At 44.5% G+C, this 26,686-nt stretch overlaps 1 protein-coding gene and 1 pseudogene across 1 annotated transcript in view; both read left to right on the plus strand.

Moving 5' to 3' along the window:
• Positions 1-26,686, plus strand: part of CTNNA2 (catenin alpha 2) — a 459,234-nt gene that overhangs the window by 192,154 nt on the left and 240,394 nt on the right. The gene's annotated exons all lie outside the window — the stretch shown is intronic.
• Positions 10,228-10,350, plus strand: LOC136656239 (5S ribosomal RNA; annotated as a pseudogene).

Consider the following 26,686-nt stretch of genomic DNA (forward strand, 5'->3'; position numbering starts at 1 on the left):
CAACACTTTGTGAACAGCAGCCACAGCACAGCACCAGCAGCCACTGTGGTTTTTTATTCAAGGCTCAGGCTGTGGCTGCTGGTCTATTTTGGGATAAAACATCCAGAGCAACCTGACAGCGCTGTTGAATTTAATTAGCAGTAGCTGGATTTTAGATGTCATCCTGTTCCACTATCCTTAAACTAAGTGCATGCTATATAAGGCTTGCCTTGTTCATTATAAATGGACCACTCATCGTTTTAAAAAGCATACATGATCTTGCTCTTAATTTTTAAAGAGGGAGGGACTGGTGAGGGCGGGGGAGACGTGGAAGCGACTACATCCTCTACACGAGTGACAAGTCTCTGCCAAGCTTCTCAGCACTTTCTTTTTCTCCGCTGAAACAACTGAGTGCCTGCGTTAGACTGGCAATTCCGGAGGGGTCCCCACATCCCCTTTGATGCACAGCGTGAGTTCGAGGAATTAGATAAGTGTGAATGACTTGGAGTGTTAATTCACTGTTTCTGCTGTTCAGATTGGAAGCAGGGATCCATAGATCTCATTGACAGAGTGATCCACTGAATGCCGAGCCTGCAGATCTCCTTGCTTTTCACACGAATAATAGTAGTAGTAGTAGTAGTAGTAGTAGTAGTAGTACAGGTATTTATATACCACCTTTCTTGGTCGTCAGATTTCTCCTCAGACTTTATTCAAGGTGGTTTACATAGGCAGGCTATTTAAATCCCCATAGGGATTTTTAGAATTGAAAGAGGGTTCTATCTTTCAAGAACCACAACAGTCCAGATGTTTCTTTCTGATCTGGTTTCACATTCTGGCCTACATCCTCCCACGCTCAGAGCAGTAACTCAGCTCAGCTTGTCAGCTGCTTCAAGGTCTCGCCATTCATGGTGCCGGTGGCCTCGAACTGGCGACCTGTGGATGTTATCTTCAGGCAAACGGAGGCTCTACCCTCTAGACCAGACCTCCTGCTGGTCTGACCTCCTGCTTAGTAGACCACTACTAAGGTGGTCTGTGCGCCAGTTGTCAGCAAAAGGGCTTTCTAAAACACAAGCGGCCATGCACGTGCAAGGGAACACAACTGTTTTGTGACCACTGAAAAGTTGTTTTGTTTTTTTTAAAGTTCTGTATATATGATTGCCAATTCATTTGATTTATATCTAAAGCTGCATCTAGCTCAACATTTCTCAACTGATGGTACACATACCACAAGTGGTACCTGAGCTGCTGTCCCCTGGTATGCAAAGCTGATCCCCCTCTTGAAGCTCTGCCTCTGCTGCTATTTTGGAATTTTGGCTGCAAGAGCACCTTCTGTCTCAGGCAGGCTCTCGCTCAATAGCTGATTGCCAGCAGTGGTGCTGGCAATCAGCTGGTGAGCTGCTGGTCAGTAAGAGCATGGAAGTTCTCTGCCTTCCCCCTTCCCTGGGAGCTTCTGCACAGTGGGGCAGGAAGGGGCTTGCCCATGGGTTGACATCACTGCTGTTGGTGGGGATAGATAATGAGAAGTGGTACGTTGGGGGACAATGGATGAGAAACACTGCTCTAGATCAGGGGTGTCCAAAGTTTTTGGCAGGAGGGCCACATCATCTCTCTGACGCTGTGTCGGGGGCCGGGGAAAAAAAGAATTAATTAACATTTAAAATTTGAATAAATTTACATAAGTTTACATAAATGAATATATTAAAGATGAACTTATATGAATGAATGGAGGTCTTGAAATAGCTCAAAGCCTATAAAAGGCCTTGCACAAAGCAAGCCTGGCCTTTCTTTTTCTGTCGCTACTGCATCACAGATATGAAACAACAAGCAGTGGAGGGAGCCCTCATCCACAGCTCATGTGAGAGATTAAACAGTCGCCCTCACGCTGAGAGCAGTTGCGTTGGGCCAGTGTGGGCTCCAACAAATCTCTGGAGGGCCAGAGGCTCATTGGAAACTGGGGGCTCCACGAGGGCTGCATTTAGAGGCCTCGAGGGCCTCATATGGCCCCAGGGCCGGGGTTTGGGCACCCGTGCTCTAGATGGTTGTCAAAGATGGAACAGCTGGCTATGTAAGTTTAGACTGCCACTGAAAACTCATATCATTTACATTTACTTACTTTTGCAAAATGCAAATACAGTCAGTTCTCGTTATCCTCTAGGGTTAGGTTCCTGGAAAATCTAGGGGATACTGATTTAGCAGATACTGAATCATTGAGCCTACGGTGTGATTTCAACCATCGAGGAGGCCCACAGAGGGGCCTGAGGATTTCCCAGACCCTCCCTGAGGCCAGCAGGATCCCCCCTCTGGATAAGAGGGAAAACCCCTGGGTTCCTGCAGCACTGTGATCATTGCGGTGCCATCAGGACACCCATTCCTGGGCCACTCCCCTTAAGGGGAAATGGCCCAGTTCTGGTTCCTTGTGATGGGTCTCAGCCAGGGCCTGGGGGGGGGGGTAAAGGGGGTAATTTGTACCTGGGCCCAGGGTCAGAAAGGGGTCCCAGAAAGTTCCTGGGAACTGACATTTTCCTGTCTCACCTGCACTCACTGCCTGTGCATGATGCTGGGGAACAACCACCTGCATGCAGTGTTTGCTGCTGCAAGCCATGCACACCAGGCCCAAGAATGCATCCATGACCTTCCTTAACACAGTATCAAATCTAGGAGGAAACTGGACTGCCTCATTAGCTCTTTGGCTTGTGGATCCCATAACCGTGAAGGAGCAGCTCAGGGACCCAGCTGTGGGGCGACAGCTGCTGCAGAGGTTCATTTTGGTCCATTCTAGTGTGAACCAAAATACAAAGATGCTAATTTTCTGCAATGGATGTTATATACGTCAAAGATTTTGGAGAGACTTAGGGGTGTGTTTGGTTTTCCATATTACTTTATCTAGCTACCAATGCCACATGGTTGGGTAGACCTGGACTCTGCATCAAGAAGCCTAGTAGACCTGGGCTCCAAAGACTATTGTGGCTATTAGCACCCTCCCCCTGCCCTTTTTTGCCCCCCCCCCGTTCTGCCTGCCCCCATTGCCCCCTCCCCCTTTGGGAAGGGGCCCAAGGGTACCCCCCCCCATAAATTTCCTCTCATAGGCCCTGGTCTCAACCCACCGCTTTGGGAGCAACTGGTCGAGGGAATCTTGCCATAACTGGGGGTGAAAGTCAGGGAAAGGTAGGACTGGGGTCCTAGGTGGAAACGTTTTCTGCTATAGCTACATCTTCATTTTCTTGCAGGCAAGTTTGGAATGCTTTTGAAGGAGCCAGTTCTTTAGTGCAGCCCCTTCCATTGTCAGTAGCAAATTATGCCCGTATTGTGTGATGGTGCAAAATGGAAAACAGACGATTGTGTCTTTTTGTAGGTCATTGAAACCTTCATGTTGAAGCAAAAAATGTGTTTTCATACACAATGCAGGACAGAAGGGAGGAATGTAAAGAAGAGCACGGTTCGTGGAGCAGGTCTAGTTAGCTGCAGCATACCTCATATTTAACCCTTGGGCAGCAACTATTGAGAGGGTGAAGTCCTAGATCCTCAGACAGTCTAGCTTTGCAATACTTAAAGGCTGCTGCTTAATACACTAAGATTAAGGGAAGTGTCTGCTAGCTCTGAAGGCAGATGATTAATTGACTGGCTCTTCAGGGTATTGTTTTTTTTAAGAACAGTAATTTCTTTGGTTGGAGTTAACGTGGCATAGCTGTCAGCAAGATGGGTACATGCAAATATTCCTGTCTAGCGCAGTGATTTATCATGCCAATCAATACTATCATCTTTTTAAAGAAGTGCTAGTTTGCCTTCTTCATGCCACCTGGCAGTTCTGCTGAAACTTGAAAGTTTTCATTTTTTAAAACAAAATGAGAAAAAAAAGATGGGGGAAGTGAAATTAATAATCATGTGATTAATGTCATGTGATGCCCGAGAAGGGTCTTGGGCAGTGGTTCCCCAACTTTTTAGCATCAGGACCCACCAATGTGTTTCACTTTACCAGCTGCTCAAGCCCCTGTGGCTGTAATGGAGATTGGGCAGCTGTGTCCCCCTCCTCCCACATACAGGTTGTGTCAATCCTTGATACACATAGTCTAATCCAGGGGTGTCCAAAGTTTTTGGCAGGAGGGCCACATCGTCTCTCTGATACTGTGTTGGGGGCCGGGGGAAATTTACACTTCAAATTTGAATAAATTTACATAAGTTTACATAAATGAATATATTAAAGATGAACTTATATGAAGGAATGAAGGTCTTGCAATAGCTCAAGGCCTATAAAAGGCCTTGCACAAAGCAAGGCTGGCCTTTCCTTTGCTGCCGCTACTGCATCACAGACGTGAAACAGCAAGCAGTGGAGGAAGCCCTCATCCCACAGCTCACGCGAGAGGTCAAACAGTCGCCCTCACGCTGACAGCAGTTGTATCGGGCCAGTGTGGGCTCCAACAAATCTCCAGAGGGCCAGAGGCTCATTGGAGACTGGGGGCTACCTGGGGGCCGGATTGGGAGTCCTCAAGTGGCCCCAGGGCCGGGGTTTGGGCACCCCTGGTCTAATCTGACTTGTCAGTTTCATGACCCACTAAAAAAATGGGTCATTGCGAATGACCACTGGTGAGCCATGGCCCAATAGCTTGGAAACCACTAGTCTAGAGATTAGGGAATATGTTCTTGCTGGGAGGGCCACATTGTCCCCAAACCATCACACTTGTGATTTAAAAAAAAACAAACAAACCTCAAAGGAACAAGAGGGTTTATATAGGAGTTTTTCCCCTCCCCCATTAAAAGCGTTGTTGGAATAATAATAATAATAATAATACATGTATTTATATACAGCCTTTCTTGGTCGTCAGATTTCTCCTCAGACTTTATTCAAGGCGGTTTACATGGGCAGGCTGATCTAAATCCCCGTAGGGATTTTTACAATCGACGAAATGTTCTATCTTTCAAGAACCACAACATTTCAGATGGATCTTTTTGATCTGGTATCACATTCTGGCCTCCGGTTTCCTCCCATGCAAGCTGACAAGCAGCTCCTTCATCTCTCACATGAAGGGCAGCCAAGACGCTTCTTCGCTCACACCAAAGAGCAGGTGGAATAACTCAGCTTAGCTTGTCAGCTGCTTCAAGGTCTCACCATTCATGGTGCCGGTGGCCTTGAACCGGCGACCCGAGGATGTTATCTGCAGGTAAACAGAGGCTCTACCCTCTAGACCAGACCTCCTGCCCAATAATAACCCTAGGGAATAACCCTAGATTCCTTCATGTAGACATGATCACCTGTCTCTTAGTGGGATTGGCAGAAATTTATGAAACTTTCTGGGGCAGGTTGATGTTGAGTTCCACAGCTTAGGTTTGTGTGTGGGCATATCACGTTGATGGCCCAACTTTTGCAAAAGGGTTAGGCATAAATCACTGCTGAATTACTTAATACTGTAGCACATTCCTCTTGAAACAATGTCTGATGTTCCATTTGGGGGGTATAAGCCAATCTTATGGTGCAATCCTATACAAGTTTACTCAGAAGCAAGCCACGCTGAATTCCACAGACGAGTGTGTATAGAATTGCAACCTCATTGTGGAAGCAGTGCTTGCTTGTCTACTACATCCATGACACGTCCTCTTGCTGCAAGAGAGCTGGCTAAATATTGTTAATGTGGCTCTTGCTAACCTGAATACGGAGTGTCCAGTGGGGACGTGTGAGACAGTTAATCCAGCCCTCAGCTTGAATCACTGTCAGCATTTCAGATGCAGCCTCCGCTGTCATCAGAGGGGTCAGGGTTTCACCCTGTTTGAATCAAAACAACATCAGCTTGTAGGAAGAGAGATTAATTAGCCTCAGCTCCCCAGGCCCAATCGACTCCACAGACTCCATCCACAGACCTGAAAAAAATAAGTTATCTGTGGTTCACTCAAGGTGTTCTTTTTATTATGTAGTAAGATGGGTTGAGGACAGCTAACAACTTTGAGAGAACCATAACATTTGCCCGGAAGGGGAAAGTTTTGGGGCAGACAACCATTTCGGCTTCAGGAAAGCTGTATGAAAACTGTCTCATGAACCAGAATGTCACGGCCCATGTCCACATTTTATTTATGTGCAATTATAATTTGCAAACCATTGGTAGCAAATTACTATTGGTGGACATAGCAATCTTGTTCTACACTTTGCCTGTGGCCTTTGAAAAATCTTGAAAAAACAAGGAGAATGCTTCCTCCTCCTCATCACAGCCAGAGGGAAGGGTGATGCTAGCCCTGGCTGGCTTGGCACTGGAAGGCTGAATCAAACATTCTGCAGCTCCCCCTTCTACAGTAATGGCCCTCCCATCCATTGAATGGGGACATATTATGGGAGTCCATTTGCCTCTCACATGATCTCCTGTCTTGTTTCGAGCATGGCAAATGAGATAATGTTGTACAACTGAGCTTGTCTCATCTCATCTCCTGCTTCCCTATTAATAACAGACTTTACTCCCAGTTTTGAGCATAGCCTTTATTGGCTACAAATATAAGTACTATGTGATCCATGCACATTAGAAACATTTTCATAAGAAAACCAGGACATCCTAGACTCTAACAAGAGATGTATGCAGTGCAAGCCTATTTATGTCTACTCAAGTGAAGCCCATTGAGTTGAATGTTGCATTAAGTGTGTGTAGGACTTAGGTATCCTCTACACACTTATCCGTAAGTCCCATTCAATGAACGAAAATTACTTTTGAGTACACCTGCAGAGGACTGTGCTGTAAGTCACTTAAATTTATGCTTGGTATTTCACTGACCAAACTGTTGCCTGCCTCTTGCAAGTAGTGAAAGCAAGCAGGCAAGCCAGCCTATTGTCCATCCAACATCAATCCATCCAAATGATTGTTGTTTTCATTTATGTTATTAAGTAGCTAAGTGTCTCTATCAAATCCCATTGGTAATATCTAAGTGTTTCAAGAACCAAAAGTGCAGACAGTCTGGAGGAAATACTGAGGAATTCCTTAAAGCTCTGGTTGCCAGCTGGCCTTCAGGAAAACACATGAGCCAAAATCACTGCAGGAAGGAAAGAGAGGACATGGAATCAGAGTTTGATCCAAGCTTCCTAGTTCAACTCTTTCACTTGAAGACTAGTTTTGGTTTAAGATATAATGATATGTGTCTACTTAAACCTTAGAACATAAGAACAGCCCCACTGGATCAGGCCATAGGCCCATCTAGTCCCGCTTCCTGTATCTCACAGCGGCCCACCAAATGCCCCAGGGAGCACACCAGATAACAAGAGACCTGCAAAGCTTCCTGGGAATTGCAGTTAAAAACATAAGAATAGCCCCACTGGATCAGGCCATAGGCCCATCTAGTCCAGCTTCCTGTATCTCACAGCGGCCCACCAAATGCCCCAGGGAGCACATCAGATAACAAGAGACCTGCATCCTGGTGCCCTTGTTAGGCAATCTTAAGGTTTAATCTTAAGGTTTAAACCTAACAAAGTTTAATCTACTTAAACCTTGTTAGGAGAAATATGCCATGGATTCTCATTGCATCATACAGGTCCAGCCTATTTATACACAGATTTTTTTTATACACAGATTTGACTCAACACGAATGGCCCCTGCAAATGAGAAGGAATGTGCTGATCCCTGGAGAAGGGGAAAAATGCATCCCTTTAAAATCAGTTTAAATCCTCAGAAATGTGCATAGCTGACAAAATGAGGATGTAACAGGTTTCATGCAATTGTCTTGATGGACATCATTCAGAAGCACTTGCCTGATGAAGTAGCATTGGCAGATGTCTAGGACTACCCTTCTGGAATGCTTGAGCCCATCGCGGTTTCTAAGCTTTCTGGATAGCAAAAAGGATTGCAGAACAGTATGTGCATATATATTGGATATATGGATGGTAATGAAACTGCAGGCTTCTCAGGCTCTAAACTGAATAAAGAAAAAAAAGTGCAAAATATAGGATGCTAAAATAATCAGGGTCAAGGTGAATTTAAATAATATCCTGAATTAATGTTCCTTAGCATTCTTTGAACATATCAGGTTCGGTGGGTGTGCACGTCTGCTGGTTTGGGAGGGGATGTGAACTTACAAACACAATTCAGATACATTCAGCTTTTAATACTTTGTTGAATTATCAGAAAAAAAAAAAATCTTTGTGTCTCTTTTCTATGAAAAGAGTCAGAAAATGCTTCTAATTTATAACACGAATGAAGGGCATTTGAAAAGATAATAAATAGAATACTGAAAAATTGTTCCTAGCACAGGTGGGACTGACCAAATAATAATAATGTGTTATGTACTAATTTCCTTCTGTAACAATCTGTTGTGCCAATGTTCAGGAACCAGGCTACAAATCATGTCCACAAAAATAAATGATTGGAAACAATGATTTTCATAAAAGCAATGCTGTTATAAGATTACAACTGTATCTCTCCTGTGCAATCAGTAGAGGCACTTGTGACCTGGGAACTGTGCAGGCTTTGCTGTATTCAAAGTGACTTCAGAATACTGGGAGCTCCTTGGCATTGCTTCTTGAGCATCTCAGTTTCTGCCAAAGCACAGCTCCTGTCACCTCCGGAGGCTTCAGCTTGAGCCAAATCCATGGATATAAAATTCACAGATAAGTAGGCTCAAGCTGTATATATCAATCAGTTTAGGACCTCACTTGTTAGAAATCATGGTACTCCTTTGACCCAATCCAAGTCAGCTGTAGCTACAGCTCACTGAAAGCAACAGGGCTTTAGTTGTGACTAATGTCAAAGACAATGGAACATTAATTACAGCCCACATGGATGGGGCCCTTATACCCCATTGCTCCCTTTGCAATACACCACAAACAGCCTTTACATCCCACCCCCTGTCTACCAGGTATCATTGGCCAAAGCATCTGGGGAGATGGTTTAGTTCAGTTTGGTTCAGTTATGGATAAAGTGGATAGAGCAGGTATTCTTTTCCCTCTCACACAACACCAGAACCAGGGGATATCCACTAAAATTGAGTGTTGGGAGGGTTGGTACAAACAAAAGAAAATATTTATTTACCCGGCATGTAATTAGTCAGTGGAACTCCTTGCCACAGGATGTGCTGGTGGAATCTGGCCTGTTTGCCTTTAAAAAGGGATTGGACAAACTTCTGGAGGGAAAGTTCATCACAGGTTACCAGCCGTGATAGGTATGTGCAACCTCCTAATTTTAGAAGTAGGCTATCTCAGAATGCAAGATGCAAGGGAGGGCGACAGGATGCAGGTCACTTGTTGTCTTGGGTACTCCCTGAGGCGTCTGGTGGCCCACTGTGAGATTCAGGAAGCGGGACTAGATAGGCCTTTGGCCTGATCCAGTGGGGCTCTTCTTATGTTCTTATGGTTTTATTCAGGCGTCATCTTCATTCAGTTTGGAACAGCAATTAATTTCTGTTCCATTATGAACTTTCTCTCTGGAGGCATTATTATCTTGAGCCTCATCCAGGCAGACATTTTCTGGCCAGAAGATAACTGAGGACATTGTTCTCATAGCGGGTTACTGGCTATGTGAATATTCTAAGCTTCCTCAAACCTCTGGGATGGGGGGGAGGGTAAATGTGAAATAATAAACCTGTCAAAATAGCCTTATTTGTTTTAGCATTCCAAAGACACCTCTTTGGAATGGGGAAAACATGTCCTTTTCTTCCTGGGCTTGCTAGCGGGGTCTTGGTCTTATTGCTGGGGGAAGGCGCTGTAGAGATGAATTAGTGACCTGGAATTTGACTGAATTACACGCACCAAGTTAGTCCCTTTTTTATCTCTGCTAAACACACATTCTCCAGCAGAGCTTTATGACTGTACCGTTCCAGCTAAAGCTTCTAAGGACTATCCAAATTTGTAATGTGTTGATAGAAATGAAAGTAGTTATTACCCACCCTCCCCTATTCACTGTGTTCCCTCCTTCCCAATGCCAAGCAGTATATTAGAATAGGACCTTGAACTCTACTTGGCCATCCATGTATTAGTGGTTATATAGGGGTTACTAATGTGTGTCCTGAGGAGTTTGTTTGATAGTCAAATTCTACCTGCTGAAAGAAAGAAAGAAAGAAAGAAAGAAAGAAAGAAAGAAAGAAAGAAAGAAAGAAAGAAAGAAAGGTGAGATGCCTTGTGTGGATAAAATGTCAAGAACTGTAGTCAAACTAAGCAGGTTTTCCAAGGGGCTAACTAACTTCAGTGTCTGAGACTGCACTCCTAGCCACACTTACCTGGGAGTAAGCTGCACTGGCTTACTACTGAGCTGACATGCATAGGATCAGGCTCTTGCATAGGTTATTACTCCTTCCTATAGCAGCAACCGTTACCCTGCACATGCCTGATCTTGTCTGATCTCGGAAGCTAAGCAGGGTCAGGCCTGGTTAGTGCTTGGATGGGAGACCACTTGGGAATACCAGGTGCTGTAGGCTTATACCATAGTCTTTCGAGACTGAAGGTTGCCAACCACCATAGTTAATCAACAGAATAAATTGGCCCCCCCACACACAAATATGCCCATATTAGTGCAGTGCTTGGAATTAAGATTTCTTTATGCAGAATTTGGATTGTCTATGTTTAAAATTCTGTTTTGTTTTCCTTTTTAATACATATATGTCTCTGACCAATAACATTTATAAATTTATACATATAATTTGGATAGTACTTTCCAGATGTGCAAAACATTTCACATATGTTATCTTAACATAATCCTGAAAGCAGCCCTGTAAGTAAGGCTTGTCTAAGACCACTTAGTTCATGACAGAAGGAAGAATCAGACCTGGAAATTTTCCCATTTTGCAGCTCAGTCTCTTCCAAGGTTATCCGATACATGTCTATTCAGAAGTAATAACATACTTTATTTTATAAAACACTGCAATAGCCAAGGGCTGTTTTCAGAAACAGAAACCTCTGTTTTTTGTTTAAACAGGACTTGAGTGAGAAGTTTCAGGTGGGTTGTGCCCTGCATATTGTGGCATTTTAAGGCTCTACTTGAACATCTCTGTTATGCATATTTTAACATTTATGCCCAGAAGGAGGATAAAAAACTGAGAGAAGATAAAAAACAGAGAGAGAGAGAGAGAGAGAGAGAGAGAGAGAGAGAGAGAGAGGTTTAGTTGTATCTAAAAACTGCAAAATAAAAGAGTTATGTAGCTTTTTAAAAAATAAGACTTCTGGAAAATCATATTCCAGATGGGTGACATAACTTCAGGTTTTTAAATTAAAGATATTTGGGCTAGTTATCTGATTTTCTCTTGAGCAATTTTAACTCAAGTTGAGAGAGCCCAATTAGTGTCAGCAACCTCTTAGAATTTCTTCTTGTGTTGTAGTTATATCTATCGCAAAATCTTATAGCAAAACCTTCATGTGTGAAAAGTATTAGAGAACATCCATTATCATGTTCTGCAGTTTCATTCTGATGTAACACACGGCGAAAACTCTCACTGTACTCAGTAGTGTGTGTATGTAAGCCCAAACCTATTTCACTCCCCATTTAGCAATGCAGCTGCGATGGTGGCAACGCAGGCTCCTTTGTAATCCCATGGGGGCGTTTCTGTTGCTGGAAGTAGCCTAGGGTAAGGGGACATTTACCCACTTGCCCCAGGTTAAGCCCCAGAAGCCAATATGGATCAACTTGGATCTGTCCCAGACTTACCTATTCCAGTGGGCCTTCTGAAGTCCACCAGCACACACAGGAAGGCTGTGGTCTTGCACTGGTGTCCAGCACTTTACGGCTGTTTTTCAGCTTGTTTCCGCCGACTAGGTCCAAAGGGGTGTGTCGGGCCTGGGGCTCTGGTTGACATAGATGCTGTTGCCACTGAGATCTGACCCCACCCCTAGCCTGGCCAAATCCCCACCCTGATCTTCCCCCACCAATCAGTAAGTTATGTTACTGTAACTTATAAATCTAGTAAAATAAAATAAAAACCCTAACCCTAAACAAACAAAAATCTTCAATGTGCTCATAGGGTGTGGTGGAGCCAATAGTTAGATAGCTGACTTTCATTTCCATTTTAAGGGGAAAACATTCTTTACAATGTGTCTACTTCAGAGCGTGTTCCCACGCTCTTGTACCCACTGCCAAAGGAAATCTAAAAGTGCTGGTTTGCGTAAATGACAGCCAGACTAAATCAGTTTGCCATCATTGAGAAGTGTGACTGACACTCAGGATTGTATCAATCAGCATTTAACTTGTCCAAGAAGGTGTGGGGGAGAGTTCTTTTTAAAGATTGCTTTCAACAGTCATGCTGACACGGTCGGGGACAAATGCCAGGTCTCTGGAGAAAAAAGAAGAAGAAATTCTCAGTTTTCAATGCCATACAAATTGACTTTGTTGAGAGGGGAAAAGAGGGAGAGACTCACTTTCCTCCCCTTGAACTGATGGGATTGGATGCTCTTTCAAACCCAGAGATGTGCCTTAGCCTGCCTTAGCTTGATGTGAAGCAGCTTGTCAGTGTATTTGTGTGGAAGCTCTTGCAGCCTTCAGGTCTGCTTCTCCTCTTCCAGATTCTAATCTGATATTGTGATGCTTCTAATTTCTCCAAAGAGTTTATTATGGACAGATCACTTCCTGGTGAGGTTTAGGCTTGTTGCGGCTTCCTGCCTTCGCAGAGGTGGGGGACCGCATTCTATGGTCCGCCCCCAGAGGCTAATGGATCCTGAAGGTTTCCAACGCTATGGAATTCCCTTCCCCTTGACTTAAGAACGGCTCCCTCTCTTGTAACTTTCCGGCGAGGCCTGAAGACCCTTCTGTTTAGACAAGCCTTCTGAGTTCCTGGCCTTTTAAACATCTTTTAACGTCTCTTAACATTTTTTAACATCTGCTCACAGGCCCGATCCTTTTCTAATTTGCTGTCCTGTGCTCTTACCTGATTAGTTTTTTATCTGACCACTGTTTTTTATGATATATTATGTTTTTATCTGTTTTTAAATTATGTTTTTAACTTGTTTTAACCTTGTTTGTAAGCCGCCTTGAGTCTCTTCGGGGAGAAAGGCGGGGTAAAAAATAGAGTATAGTCATCATCATCATCATCATCATCATCATCATCTACTGAATAGAAGCCATAATGCAGAGGTTTTTGCCTTGCCGTTCTTCCATCCAGTCAGGCTTTGATACTGACTATGTCTTTTGGCATTCAGGATTTGGCAAACATTAGCCAAGTTTGCAAGTTATTATAAGGCTCAGGCTCTGTTTCACCTTAACCATCATGGTTTTCATTGGGTGGCTTTGGACATGGCCTCAATAAGTGTGTCCTTCATGTGCAGCCCAGCTGATTAAAACGTTCTCTCATTGATTAACGTTCCTGATGAATTCATTAAAGGTTTAGTTGATCAATCTACTGACTAATGCTTTCAGTGTTGATATAGATATTGGAAGTGTCTAGGAAAAAAAATACAGTGGTGTGTGTGTGTGTGTGTGTGTGTGTGTGTGTGTGTGTGTGTGTGTTTTAATGTGCCTTTGATAATATGTATTGTCTTCTGTAGTGGGTCATCATAAGCAACCTTTTTCTGCTGACAAGAACAGCTGCTGCCTTGAAGAAACCTGAAATACAAGCTTCACTGGGCTCTTTAATCTGAGTTTTGTCACACCCATGGAGACGGATTCTGTTCTTTTACAGCCCCATCCTGAGCTGCCTGGTGCGGAGGTGCCATCAGACCGCCAAAATGGCTGCCTTGGCATCCTAAGCACACCAGGCCAATAAGGATGCCTTGTGTTGGGCCACAGAGGCGGTCATAGGGCTCTGGATCAGGTGGAACTGAACTCTGTCGGTCTCTCCCCCTCATGTCTCGCTCCCCCCCACGCCGTCTCCCCCTGCACCCCCAATCACCTCTCTGCCACCCAGTGCTCACGCTGGGCTAGCTCTGCTGCTAGGCCCGCAGTATTGTTCGCAGAAGTGCCTTACGGCACATTTGTGACAATGCACGGCGGTAGTAAGTTGGCACGCACAAGTCTGGATTGTGCCCTTAATCTTATGTGTGGGGAAAGTAAGGTTATTAGAAGCAAGAAGAATGTGAATGTCATCAGTAACCATGCTTAAGGAGCCTCTGATGCTGAAAGAAAAGATCAAGCAAGATCTCTTATCATCAGACTACCTGTCAGCAGCCCATGGGCTTCTCTGAAGATGCCAGTCTGAGTGGACAGATCTGTGTTACAGTGGAGGCTCATCCACAGGGGCAAACGGGGCCCTCCAAGGGGAAAAAATGCATCTGAAGACTTAATTGTATTCAATCGATCAATCAAAGAGTTCTGTGTGACCTAGGCTAAGTGACGGACTAATTAATCCTGGTTTTCTTCTGGTTGTCCAATCTCATTGCTTCTGTCTCCTGTCTGAGTTTTAGTTTGAAGCTGGCTTTTCATTCAGGCCCCTCTGAGGCTGTCAGGGCAAGCGGGAGAGTCTGCCGGCTAGAGCCTGACACGACAAGACTACTTTGTGACACTCCTCTCAGTGCGGGGAGGGTCAATTGACTTGTTTCAATCGTTTCGACCCTTCTTGACAATTCCAAAACGTTTAGCTTAGGCCAGAACTTTCCCCTTCTTTCTCCAACCTCCCTGCTCCTTTTTTCTCAGTGGACTTATGCCAGCAAAATGACTGGCATCGATCCAAGTAGATCCACAGGTGATAGAGCAGCTACCCAGGTAGTAAGTTAAAAAAATATTTCTAAACTCCTGCAGGCTGTCCAGTTGCCCCTGCCTCCTCAGCGTGCAACACAGCCTCCGTTGGTGTGGCTACTTACCAGACCACTGCATGGTGTAGCATGGGAATTTGGCAATTTCTTGGTTCCCTTTCCTGTGAATTTTAGGGGGCAGGTGACACAGGCAGCCTGGAATAGAGGTGGTGGTGTCTCTTTCCATTTTAACCCAACCCCTCCTCCACAGAAATCAGGACAGCAGGCAGGTCTCCTCCAGGCCGCCTTGTGGTATTAAAACAAGCCCCTGAGTCAGGTTGAGAGAGAGAGAGAGAGAGAGAGAGAGAGAGAGAGAGAGAGAGAGTATACATAGGTATAGTCTGCTGGCTGATCTAGCATATTCATGCACAACATAAGAACAACCCCATGGTCCTGTCTAGTCCAACTTTCTGTATCTCACAGTGACCCACCATATGTTTCTGAGAGCATACAAGCCAGCAAGATACCTGCATCCTTCCTTGTGCAACTCTTAGCAAAGTGGCTCCTCCCAGCTTGAGGGAAATGCAGTGTGACACTTAGTGCAGGTATGTCAACACTTTTTTTTTTATGGCACAAAATGAAATTGTCAGGTGTAAGGTTCCATTTGCACCAGTGACCTTTGAGGAGTAGCGCTGGGGAGGATCTTTTTTCTCCCAGACAGATATGCTGGCGGCAGCATGCCCTCCTTTCCTGTCCTCAAGTGGCCGTTTACAGGTCCTGGAATGTGGAATGCCCAAAAGATAGTACTAAGTGCCATCATGTTACTTCCCAGCTGAGCAAGGAAGCCCTAATGCAGTGTTATTCAAACTGTGGGGCACGGCTCGTTAGGGTGGCGCCAGGAACTGAAAGGGGAGGCGCGGGGATGACCTCTCGCAGCGATACAGTCACACCCCTGGGCAGAATACGAGCCCGTCTTCTGTCTGTCTCTGCGCTTTTTTTAAAGCAGAAGAAACGGGAGTTGCTCAGCTTCGAGAGTGGCTGCTGCCGCCCTGCCCTCTTCTCCCTCCACTCCGAGGCTGCCACCTTCTGTGTTCGCTGCCGACTCCAACCCCCATCTGGCAAGTAACGAACATGCTCAGCTTGCAGTCCTTAACCCTCGTCTGGATGGTTCCTAGTTCCCAGCCTGGGATCGCTTCTCATCAAAGTGAAATCTCTCTTTTCAACCCCCTCCCTCTTCCACTCCCCCCTTTCGATCTCCAAACCTTCCTGCTTTCCTCCCCTTCCCCGTAAAGTTGCTTCCATGCAGTTGGCAAAGGTGGGAAGAGACAAGCACACACTTTACTTGGCCAGGAGCAGAAAAGGGGTACTGTTTTTAAAGTGATTTATTAATCTTGTTGTTTGACTGAAGAGGAAAGGCTTTATTTTTAAAGTGATGAATCTTGCTATTTGAAGGGAATACTTATCAGCCATTGATGAAGTGATTGCCAGCCCAATCCTATCCACACTTTCCTGGGAGTAAGCCCCGTTGACTCTAATGGGACTTACTTCTGAGTAGACATGGCTAGGCTTGAGCTGTGCATCTCCTAGTATAGGAGACAAATCAGCCTCCTAACCAAACCCTTATCAGCTCTGATATATTTTCATGGTCTATTTTTGTTTTCCCCACCAGCTGCTGGAAAAATTTCTTTCAATCCTATCCAAGGAGAATGGGAGAAATGACTAGTTGGATTGGGGTCCACAGGGGTGTGTGTGCGTAATGTTGGTCAGACTGGTTGTTCACAAAGTTCATTGGATAAAACAATTCTATTGGTATGCTTACAAAGTAAAAAAAAAAGAAAAAAAGAAGAGTCTTCCTGGACCAGACAAAATCTACCTACTCCAGTATCCTGTCTCCAACAGTGATCAGCAGCTGATCATTTATAAAGCATGTATATTGCTGTGCATTAATAATATATTTTTAAGATCTGCATTTAATTAATGATATGATTAATATAATTAATATTAATACAGTTAATATTTCTGGCCACTTCCTGTTTAATGGTGTCACTTCTGGCCCTCAGGAACATGATGGGGAGTCATGGCCAACAGCCACAGGGGGTCAAGGGAGCCACTGGCCGGAAAAGTTTGAGTACCACAGCCCTAATGAATTGCAGAAAAAATAGGATCTTGACCTCAGAGCTGAGAGTAGCTTCAGATTCTTCTTTTCTAAAGAGATTTTGGGGAGTTGTGTTTTCTAAGTGGATAGTGATGGAGTTTCACACTCTGTGTGAAAAAAAAAAAGGTTAATATTTGGCTATAAACACTTTTTTCCCTTCTTAAAATTGCAGGGTGCAGAATGTTTGCTGTAAAAGATTCAGAAATAAGACTTTTTTAAAAAGATATAGACCCCAAAATGCTTGTATATGTAACACAGAGAGCACAGTAAACGTGATATCCAGCACTTGACGATTCAGAAAGCCAGTGATGTAGTTGGCATAGCTAGAGGGGGTGCAAAGCACTAAGTTTTGCAGGGAGCCTCACCACACTGTGCGTGCAGCCCCTCCCTTTCGGAACCATTCCAGGCGGTGGGAGCAAAACAGAGGTGTATGCCTGGCTCCGAGAGGGGGGTGCTTGCATGCTGCAGTGAGGCTCCCTGCAAAACTTAGTGCTTTGCACCCCCTCTAGCTATGCCACTGCATAGTCAATACCAATTGGCACATCAGCCTCACCAGCTCCAACTTCCAGTTTGCAACCTCTTGACAATAGTTGCTTAGGACCAGTGTTCCCTCTAAGTTGCGCAGCTGTGGAGCTGGAATTGGAGCCCCGCTGAACTTGCTTCACGGCTCTTTGGCATACTTTGCGGTTAATTGATGCTTATAAGGAAATAGCTAACACACTGACTTGAGAAATCATTTATTTTGTTGGTTTTATATGTGCAGTTTGTGCAGTATGTGCAGTTTTTTTTAAAAACGTTATTACCCATGTGTCTGCTAGAAATGGGTAGGTTTGTTTGAAATGAGATATTGCTATTTTGCCAGGCGGGTCTTTCAACACCAGGTATAAATCGGTGGTTGTAAAATCTCCCCCTTCCCATATCATGGCATACCTGTTTTAAAAATCGAAATCCCTGTTCCCATTTTTGTCTCTGCACACCAGTCAACAAAATGATATCCAGTAAACAAGTAAAATATTTTGATAGATTGGGGAACAACAAACATTTTATTTAGTTTGTCTTCTGAGACCACATTAATAATTTTTTTTATTTGTGATGTTGTGCATGAATGTGCTTTTTATTTGTAATGTCCTTTTTAAAAAAAATGTCAGTGGCTTTGGGACAACCTGAATTATGGTTTCTTTTTTTTTATAATATTTTATGGTACAAGTTGAAGGAACAGGTTCTTAGCTTTATGTTCCCTGTAAATGTCATTCAGCATTGATCAATGTCACTGGAGCCATTAGTAGATCATGTCTAGAAGACCAACTGTTTTGTTTCTTTTATTTATGGTAATGTGTTGCAAGCTCAGAAATATAACTCAGATATCTCTTTGGGTGGTAACCTTTGGGCCAAATTGCATGTTACTTTAGTAACATGATTAGCTACGGTGTGCTTTAGTTTTATTCCCTGAATACGACCGGTTCAGATTGGGCCGATGGCATGGAAAAAAGAGTCAGCTCTGATCCTGATCCTTCCAGTCCTTCCCCACCCCCGCATGGTATTTGCTCAGAAGGCAAGCTCCCAGTGGAACTAATGGACTCTACATCCCTGGGGCTGCACCCTCCCTGGGATGCAAGGGAGGGTACCAGGATACAGGTCTCTTGTGGTCTTGTGTGCTCCCTGAGGCATTTAGTGGGCCACTGTGAGATACAGGAAGCTGGACTACATGGGCCTATGGCCTGATCCAGCAGGGCTCTTCTTATGTTCCTATGGGGCTGCAATCCTGTTTGCGCTTTCCTAGGAGAAAGCTCAGTTTAAGCCAATGAGACTTACTTTTGAGTAGATATGCATACGATTATGCTGTGGGGCAAATAACCATGGAGCCCTCCAGTCTGAATAGGAACTGTGACGGAAGCAAAGGGTTGGATCCCCACTTTCCTATGTCATGGTCCAGATCGGAGTGCCTTTATTGGACAGGAATTTGAGTTAACAAGCGCAACTGCACTTGTGCAACAAGTACAAAATACCTGTACTATTTTTTTAAAGAGGGCACATTTTTTTTTTCCCTCCACTACCCCATGCTGAGGTGGTCTCAGTGCAAGGAAAATTAAACCTTCTGTGAAGCAGCCCATTCATATTAGGGAACCATTTGCTGAGGTAATTGCGTTTTAATCGCTCAAAAGTTTGCTGGTAACATTTTTCTGAAAGCCATTGATGAGTCAAGCTGCCATCTTCTGTGAACTGAAACTGCAAAACGTTCTGACAGGTTTTAATTTATTTCCAAAGCAGCTGTCTAATTAAAAGATGCCTCCAGTGCACCAGGTGTCAGGATTGTAGCCAGACGTGGGTTGATCGCAGACTTGACTACGTGGTTCTGGGCCATGTTTGCCTTGCAAGTTAACTTGCTTCTTCTGGGCCACTAAGTGAGCCTTGCAAAGGGGGGGTGGAGTTACGAATAGGCATTTCCACCCACTATCGGCCTAGCGTCAGAGCCACTGACCCACCTCTCTCAATCTGTAATGTGACTGCTGGATCTCCGAAAATGGGTGGAAGAGGAAAGCAAAACAATCCCACAGTGGCTCCTGTCTAACATTGGCGGTGGAAGCGTGTCCTTGGTGGGGAGAGAGGAGGACTAGGGGTGGGGAGAGATAGATCCCTGCAGCAGCAACTTGCGCCAGGATCGTATCCCGTCTTTCCCAGGCCACCCCTTTTCTCTCCTTGATCCTACACCAGTGAAATGGCTGGTGTGGGTCCAAGGAGACTTGGGGCACAAGCCTAACCATGTCTACTCAGAAGTAAGTCCTATTCTGTCCAGTGGGGCTTACGCTCAGGAAAGTGTGGTTAGGATTGCAGCTTTATAGACAATCGGTAAGCCTGCCCGGGGGGGGGGGTGTAATTTCACTTATCTCCTGCTGACTGTCCAATTGCCCCCATCCACCACTGGATGCAGCGTGCATTCCATCAGCATGACTGTATCAGTGCCAGTGGTGGCGGGTAGGACTGAGCAATCAAAGTGGCGATTGTTTTATGACAGTGTAGAGTATATCTCCATTTAATTAAGGTCAGAAATATAGAGGTTATTTTTAGATAGGTCGAGAGATTTTTTGCCTATCAAGGATAGGGTAGTTTAGTGGATAGAGTGCTGTAATTGGACTAGGCAAATTCCTCCCTCACCATGAACCACTATGGCTGGGCTTCAACAAGTTGTGATTTCTCATCCTAAACTACTTTACAAGTAGTTTGTGAAGACTGAAAACAAAACAAACAAAAACAAGATATAAGCCCTTACATAATGCCTTCAACTCCTGGTGATACAATTCATAACTGGGTTGACAATTCATAGAATGAAAATCTAGATCTGAACTTTACTAGCTCTGCAGCCCTTTAAGTTGTACTGAACAGATAGAAATTCTGAACCTTTGAGGCAGATGTCAAGGCTTTCATGGAATCATGGAAAGGAGTCTACAAAACTGAATCCAAATCACTATCAATACGTGTTGCTCTAAGACACTGGTTCCCAGGCTGTGGTTCATGAACCACAGGTGGTCTGCAAGACCCTGAGAAGTGGTCTGTGAGGTCCCAGGGGAAAAACAAAAAAATCACCTTCTGATCACTTCCAGTGTCTTGCTGAGCAAGCACTCCCTCACGGACCACCAGAGAGGGCAGAGAACAGACTATCCACAGTTGGCACTGAAGGACTGGCTGCGCGTGGTACATTCTCCACCCTCTCTGGTAGTCTCACTTGGGAGATGCTTCCCCATGGATCACTAGAGAGGGTGGGTCACACTGAAGGCTGCAACTGTGGGTGGTCTGTTCTCCACCCTCTCTGGGGTGTGCTCATGGGGAGATGCTCATGTGTCCATGCGGGAGTGCTCACTTGGGAGATGCTTCCCCGCGGATCACCAAAGAGGGCAGAGAACAGAGCGCCCACAGCTGGCACTGCATGACGATTCCAATTTTTGCCTCAGTGGTCCACAGCCTCCTAAAAGTTGGGTACCACTGCACTAAGAGAATGTGACGCAGTACTTGTGACAACCCAAGTGGAGAGCTGGATCTCACCCAGTTAGGTTAGGTGCAAAGAGTTAGGTGCAACCAAGCCAATTCCATGGAGTTGAGTGTGTAGCAATTTCCACTTGGATCAGACTGGAGTTAGGCCGCAGGCAAAGATGGCCAAGGGGGCAAAATGGCCAAAGTTGATCTCTAGACCGGATATCAGTTTGCTTATTTTGATTGTATGGCATCACATAGTTTTGCTATGTATAAATAAAACTCTTAGGAAGTGGTGTGGTTTGTTCTTAAAGGCTGTGTTCTCGCAGGTGTCTAACTTTTGATCTTTGAGATCCCAGTGCCAAATTTCCGCCTCTCCCCTGTTTTCTGTCTACAAGGAAAAATGCTTCCCTCTGTTCTCTTATAACCGCAGGAGTGAAATTTCAGGCACAGAGGACAAAAGGAGCTCTCCTTTTTTGTAAGAAAGTTATCTTTGGAGGTGTTCAGGAAGGTTTTTATCACTCCCCCTTCTTTCTTGTTAGTTGGGTGCATCCTCTTTTGAAGAAACAGCTATTGATGGAAATCACTTTTTCCAAATAACCTTTGACATTTTTAGCAGTGACAGAACTAGTGTTTTTTTTAGAAGCAAGTCATTATTTGAACTAGCCATTATCTCTTGTGTGGGGCAGCCTGTGATTGGAGCATGGGCAGTTGAAAATACTTTTGATTGTTTCAAAAGATTTTTGAAGGATTACTTGGAGTAAGGCCTAGTCCTGCACTTTGTCCCACACAAAATCATCCTTGTGATTGTGACTGTGTGCTGCCTGGGCTGGACTCCTGGGACAGACCAGGAAGTTTTCCCAAACTTATCAAGATGGCTGAAAAGGTGATGATGGCTTTTATCCATCACTACCAGGAGCGTTCCATTGTTCCAGCTCAAGGGAACCCTCAGGTTAGCATCCAGGGATACTATTATTTAGAAAAGATACTGTAGAGCTGGAGGAGGTATAGAAAAGAGCAACATAATTGAATGAAGGTTGAGGGTTGGAGCACCTTCTTTTATAAGCAAAGACTTTAGAAAGCAAAACACAGAGGGAGGCTTAGTGAAGGTTTATGACATTATGCATTTTTGGACAGAGTGGGTAGAGAGGGGCAGTGGTGTCCCCCCTCCCTTTATCTCATATTGCAAGTACAACCAATGAAACTGAGGGTCAGTTGATTCAAGACAAACAAAAACAATCCCCCACTTTGCACAACACCTAGGGGAGTCCCTGCCACAGGATGTGTTGATGGCCACTGACTTTGATTGCTCTAAAAGGGGGTTTGACAGTTTGGTGGATGCCAAAACACCAGCCACTCTATACCTTTGAAGGCATAGTACAGTGAGGTCATTTGAAAGGAAAGTGTCCAAATCACAACAATGTAATAAACAAATGTTGTTGGTATATTGTTCCCAAGAAGACTAGAAAAGTCACCTTGGCCTGGTGGTAGTTTCTGATGGTAGTGGCAGGGTATAAAAACAAGGAAGAAAACGGGGAAAAAAGTCTTTTTGCTGCCTATGAATCAGCAAACAGACATGGTTTTCCAGTGCCGTTCCTGTCATTTATTCAGATGGTCAAACTGTGACTGTCTTGCTCAGCCATTCTCTTTTGAACAGCGTGATTCAGACCTCTGAATCTCATCACAGTAGAATTGACGGCAACTATTACAGTTCAAAGTTACTGAGCCGCCTTTCGCACCCTTCTGTTACCCCCCTTAACTTTCCCAACTCTTAAGAGGTGTTTTTTTTTTTTTTTGTAGTAACAGACAGCAGCCATTTGACACCTATTTTGTGTGTGCGTAGGGCTAAACTAGACGTTACAGGAGATATGAAGTGTGCCCCCTTTTAAAATATTTCAGGGGCACAGTTGAGTGGAACCACATTTGTGGTAAACGCCCTCCCATTGCTGTCTTTCCACTCTCAATTGCTCTTCCATACATTATTTTATACAGAAATTAAAAGCTTTCATTTTGATTTCAGTGGAAGCTCCCCCCTTCATTTAAACTAGCCAAATCAGGGGCAAAGTCCTAAGGACCCTCTTGCCCTGAAAATGTTCTCCATTTTAACTGCTGTGCTCCAAACTCCCATAGCACACCTTTTGTGGCATACTGGTTGGAAATCGGTATGTTAAGGGAAAATATTTCTGAAGAAAGAATTTTCTGTGTAGTGTAGGGAGGTTAAACCTCACAGCAGGTATCCCTGACTCTCATCCAAAATAATTTAGCCTATAAGCTTTTAGGCACATCAGCAAGTCAATTCCATTGTCCCAACCTAGATATTCCTTTACCCTCAGTCAACACCCTCAGCATTTAATAGGTGCTGAGAACTCCAGGTTTTTGCTGGGTTAGTTTTAAATACAACATTTTAATATAGATATGAAGGCATACTTGTGCATGCCTAGGAAGTTCTCAGGCAGAGGATGCAAAGGCAGCTGTATTTAATTGTCATCTTTTTGAGACAGATAAGCACAAACTCGCCTGAGTTAAATATCAGAGGGTGCGATAAGTTAAGAGTTAGAGAGTTAGGGGGAAAAGTCCTTTTTTATTTAAGGACTCATTGACAACATCAAGGGAAATTAGAACCAATCAGTTGGTTTAAATTAACAATTTCAAGGGCAGGGTTGTGCTTTGATGCTTAAGATAGAGTGTAAAAAGGTGTTGGATGCCTCACCTCTTTCAGAAAGATTCATCGTTGTCTCGGAACATGTGTTTTCCCAGTGTTTGTGCTCGGATTTGTTCCCAGCCGGGGTACCTGTTAGGCAGAACAACTTTCCCAGTCACTGTTTGCTGGTGTTTCTTTTGCATCTGGTGAATGCATCTGGTGAACGCTTTGAGAGCAGAGAACCATTTATTGATGCTGCTATGTAAAGCGCTTGATATTTGTGAACCTTGATATTGTTGCTGTTGAGAAGATGTTGCTGTTGAAAAGAAAGACTTGCTGATGTTGCTGTTGAAAAGATGCTGTTGAAAAGATTTATTATTAAGCATATTAAGCATTATTATGCTTAATAATAAATAATGAGTTAGATTTGAAGGACTATTGAATTTTAAGACTGAAGGTTATTGATTATTACAGCGCTCAGCTCGAAAGAGAAAATTTGGAGCATATATTCCTCTGGCAGTGGCTGATGTGGCAATCTGCTAAATAATCAAGCTCTCTAGGGGGATTGTGATTTTCAGGAAAAAACTGGAAAGGGAATACGGAAAAATCTGATATCTGGAGTGCTTCTGGTCCCAAGCAATTCCGATAAGGGATGCCCAACCTGTACCTTGAAAAGCTTAGCAGAGGCTCTAAAAAGCAGTGCTTGGGATCATTCATGTCAGACTGAACAGAATTGTAGCAGTAGGTGCCACCTAGCGATATAGATTCTAAACTGCAAGTTAGAGAACAGCTTCAGACAGTGGGGTGCAGGAAACGTGAGCTCCCCCCCACCAGTTGCTCCAGCAGATGTGGCAAAGTGCTCAGCCCAATCTGCTGCCTGCTCAATAATAGCTGTCTTGTTTGCCATGGGAGCAGGTATCCTAAATTCCCACTGGTGTGGAGAGAGCATGTTAAAGCTTGTTGAAGGTTTCCACAGAATGTGTTTCCTCCGAGGGCCCTCTGATTAACCTGCTTCCGGATATATGTGAGGTCTTGTTCGGTAACACAATTAACTCATAGCATTTCAACTTCATTTACTTTGGGGCTGGGGGCGTGGGGAAGAGGAGCAAAGACATGTTTTAGGTTGGCAACCTTCAGTCTCGAAAGACTTTGGTAGAAGCCTACAGCACCCGGTATTCCCAGGCGGTCTCCCATCCAAGTACTAACCAGGCCTAACCCTGCTTAGCTTCCAATATCAGACAAGATCAGGCATGTGCAGGGTAACAGTTTTAGGAATTGCTTATAAAGTGTCTTAATTTGTCTGGATTACAATTCAAAAGTGGATTACTGATTGAAAATATGGAGCATGGGAACCACCCCCGGCTAAAGGCTGACAACCACCATTGTGCATTACTACACACCCAGAACAGTCAATGCGAAAATCACGACGCCTCTAACTGACTTCCTTCTATAGTTGTAGAATTCACAGCTAGTTATTCTTCCTGGAGTGCCAGTAAGAGTGTGTGCTGGAGGTTTCTTGTAACTTACGAAAAAGCTTCAGTAACTCCTTCTACCCTAGTAGTTTCTTTCATTTATGCTGACCAAATTCCTAGGAAAGGTGTCATCCTTGGCTGCTTAACTAGCTGTGCACAGCCAATCACATCTAGCCTGGTATTGTGTGTGGGGAGCGAAGCATTGCTAAGTTGGTGCACCCTTACGGAGCTCTGGGGCCACCAGGGCATTCCTGAGAGAGTGTCATCCTGACAAGGATTTTGCCCACTGTTTCCTTTGTCAGTATTAGGGCCCGATCCCATCCAATTTTCCATTGCCAGTGCAGCCGTGCCAATTGGGGTATGCGCTGCATCTTGTGGTGGTGGGGCAGTCACAGAGGCCTCCTCAAGGTATGGAAACTTTTGTTCCCTTACCTCAAGGCTGCGTTGCAGCTGCACCGGTGCTGGAAAGTTGGAGAGGATTGGGCCCTTAATCCTTTGTCCCCTTCAGCACTCACTATCCCCAAATATCCATATGATAAAAGATTCAAACTCTTTCAAAAACCCCTTAAGAAGTATTTCTTTTTCAATGTCATTCCTGATCTGCTGTGATTTCCATATAATATCTCTGGACTCTCTTCCTCCATCATCTTTCCTTTGTGCCCCATTCCTTTCCCTTATATGCTTGTGTGTGTAGATTGGTTAGCTTGCAGGCAAGGACTTGTAACTGTTAATTAAATGCTAGTCTTTATATGCCAGCCCAGCACCTTGCATTTTAGAAGCTTAAGAAATAGTCATGAATTATTATTATTCCCTTTTAATGCAGAGGCCATAGTTTGGTTTTAGAGCTTGTCCTGTCCCGGAATCATGCACCTCCTTGGAACTTAAAGCATTTTTCTCCAGTTACCTGTGTATTCCGCTGACACCTCTCCCCAAAGTTCTGAATTTCTGACCCACATATATCTACTTATGGGATATCTCCAGCAGGTATAGAGTTTCCCTTCTCACCAATGGAATATAGATTTTTGGAAACTTACAGTGTACTATAGCAAATTAACTGTATGTACACTTGCAATTACTGTGGAGAGGATAACTCCAATAAACAGTTCATTTTGGGAAACCGAAGCCTTTTTATACACTCTGATCTGGACACCAAAGAGATGGTTAAGTGGTTCAATCCATATATGTGGAAAAGTCAGATTCTGTGCTGTTTCCGGCATGGGGAAGGGATTGGGAGGCTTTGGAAGGGAAAGGGATAAATAGCCTTACCCTTCTGTAAGCCTTCTGATTCACAATAGGTCTCCTCGGATCTGCGCCAGTGATTTTTGCAGGCACAAGGCTGAGGCGAGAAGGGGCAGAGAGGCAGCTGCCGGAGGGAAGGAGTCAACATTAAAAACATCCGGGGGGGGGGGTGAGTTTCTGGTCAAGCTGGGAAGGACAGGTCATCACTGAGGGGGGCACGACACCTACCGCCTACTCTAGGTAAAACTCTTTTGCAGTACCTAAAATTTAAGTGATGTAGATCACCTAGATCGGAAGTACCCCCTGTTTCCAGTGTGTGCGGGTAGAAATCAACCAGAGTAATAGGGCGATAGGATGGTCCTAGCCCACTCCCCCTGCAGGATATGCGTAGTGTTCCCTTCCCACGTACACCTGGTCACACTACAGCTTAGATACAATCTGTGTGGCGTCCAAAGATAGCAACAGCTCTCAACCCAGGGAAGCGAACCGTGAGATACTCACAATTCCCGGTCAGGGACGGAGAGACTGGGTTGGATTATGTGGCTGGAAGTGCTGCTTAGAAGACCTCCACAGTATCAGTATGAAGAGTCAACATAGGAATCTGTGCCACCGCTGGCTGCAGACGACCTCCTCTGCAGATTGCTTTTTTCCTCAAGTCTCCCAAGACTGGAGTAGCAGTGCAAAGGCAG

The sequence above is a fragment of the Tiliqua scincoides genome, chromosome 6 (assembly GCF_035046505.1).
Source record: "Tiliqua scincoides isolate rTilSci1 chromosome 6, rTilSci1.hap2, whole genome shotgun sequence".
Classification (NCBI taxonomy): Eukaryota; Metazoa; Chordata; class Lepidosauria; order Squamata; family Scincidae; genus Tiliqua; species Tiliqua scincoides.